This window comes from Primulina tabacum, chromosome 3 (assembly GCF_025594145.1).
Source record: "Primulina tabacum isolate GXHZ01 chromosome 3, ASM2559414v2, whole genome shotgun sequence".
Taxonomy (NCBI): Eukaryota; Viridiplantae; Streptophyta; class Magnoliopsida; order Lamiales; family Gesneriaceae; genus Primulina; species Primulina tabacum.
The window spans coordinates 45,536,205-45,538,428 of record NC_134552.1 but is presented as its reverse complement, the minus strand read 5'-3'; the positions used below and the strand labels follow the sequence as shown (position 1 = coordinate 45,538,428).

The 2,224-nt window shown below is 41.2% G+C and overlaps 1 non-coding gene across 1 annotated transcript; it reads left to right on the top strand.

Annotated features, from left to right (window-relative positions):
• The first annotated feature begins 878 nt into the window (after window positions 1-878).
• Window positions 879-984, top strand: LOC142541229 (small nucleolar RNA R71). The gene has a single exon (XR_012819294.1). It is a non-coding gene; the product is annotated as a small nucleolar RNA R71 (small nucleolar RNA).
• Window positions 985-2,224: the final 1,240 nt, after the last annotated feature.

The window sequence follows — 2,224 nt, the reverse complement described above, 5'->3', positions numbered from 1 at the left end:
ACAATTTTATATTGTACAGTGGGTGCTGGTGTAGAGTTAGGAGACTTACCTTTAGATGTCTCGATCTATTCATCCGGCACTTGATTTTTTCCTTTTTCTCTCGACTCTAAAATTTTTCAACTCTTCAACTCAATGGCCTTCACTTGCTCTTTTGTACTGGTCTCTGTGTTACTTGGTAAGGTGCCCGACTCTCTATTTGCTATCATCTTTGCCAACAGTCCAATCTGATTCTCCAGCCCCTTTATGGATGCATCTTGGTTCTGGAGTCTGGTTTCGGTAGACGAGATGAACTTGGACATCATCTGCTCCAAATTGGATTTCTCTTCCCTAGGAGGATCAGATCTGTACATTGGTTGTTTTCCATATTGTTGTCCTCCCTGTGGTCGATTTTGACTATTTTGACCACCCCATGAGAAGATGGGATGTTGCCTCCATCCAGGATTATATGTGTTTGAGTACGGATCATTCCTTGGACAGTTTTGGACTCCCACTTGATTCACAGGTGCCCCTTCTGGCAATAAAAAAGACCACTGTCTTGACAGTCCTTAACATAGTGTTCTCCTCCGCATTTTTCAAAAAATATGTCTTGTAGAATCATAGCCGTACCACCCATATTCAAACCATCCAGTTTCCTGTTCAAGACATCAAGTTTTGAAGTAATAGCGGAAAGGTCAGTTACCTGGTGAACTCCCGCACTTCTTCGCTGGTTGTTCCTTTCAGATTGAGGATGATAGCTGCTAGCAGCCATCTCCTTCAACAGCTCATATCCTTCCTCAGCAGTTTTTCGCAAAAGGTTCCCACAAGCAGCATCATCTATCATAGTTCGATTAGGAGTAAGCAAGCCATAATAAAAGGTTTGAACGACTAACCCAAGTGGCAGTTCGTGATGAGGACATCTTTGTAGTAGATCTTTGAAGCGATCTCATGCCTCATATAAAGACTCCTGCTCGAATTGAGCAAATGTGGTGATGTCTGCCCGCAGCTTCATGGTCTTAGATGGAGAAAAGTATTTGATGAGAAACGCCTTCGCCATATCCTCCCATGTGGTGATCGGACCTACAGGCAAACAATTTAACCATGCTTTAGCTTTATCACGTAAGGAGAAGGGAAATAAACGCAGTCTAACAGCATCATCAGAAATTGTTGATTAAAATTCAATGAGAAATGAATTTGTTGGGAATATCAGTTCACCTACCCCTTGTTAATTTATTAATTCGTTCGATAGTGATTGTATGCTTCCAACAGGATTTCCTATTCAATTGAACACACTCTCTCGAGCTATGCCAAACTAATTCTACTCAGTGAAGTAATTAAATGTCTTTAATTATTTATCAAGAGCGAATTGCATGTCGATCTATGAAATCCCCTAGTTTTCGACCCTTAGGACTATAACTATCGGCGCGTGTCCAATTTCATATATCTATGTAAATTGTAGATCCACAGATTATGTTACTCGTTCCTATCACAAGCTATTCTCTCGAACTCACTCGCAATATAAAACGTTGTTAAAGTGAGCTACGCTCTAACAACACAATGAAAAACAGTAACACAATCAAGAATAAACCAAAAACTGAAATATGAATTAACTAAATCAAAGTTCGGGGTAGGATCCCCTTAAATCCCAACAAATATTTTAAGTTAGCTACTAGAATTCATAGTTAAAATAAACGCAACAATGTTTCAAAGATAAAAACTAAGTTAGAAGTACTAGATTTGATGAAAAACGCAAAGACGATGCCCGAAAAATTGTCGAATCTACAATCCAAGCGCAAATTCCTCTCCAAGGCTTGTGGTGGCTGCTGAATAATGATCCTTTTTTGTGCAATCTCTCTTCCATATCATGCACATCCAGAAAATAAGGTAAGGAATCGGCCAAAAAATCTTGCTAAAAATAGGTGGCGCTCGGGCGGTAGAATATTGCCGCTTTAGCGCCACATTCTCTGTAATATGCTTGGTAAGTGCGGTAGTCGCGCTCGGGCGGTAAAATTTCACCGCCCGAGTGACGAGTTCTCTGTATGTTTATTCTTCGGAAGGCAAATCTTGCGCCCGAGCGGTAGAATATTACCGCCCGAGCTCCACACTTTTTGGAAATTGGCTGCGCGAATCACTTCTCGCGTCCGAGCGGTATATTCTTGCCGCTCGGGCGCCACACTTTCTGCCCATTTTTGCACATTTTGCTCCGATTTCAGTTTTTCGGTCATTTTTCCTGCAAATTTACCACACC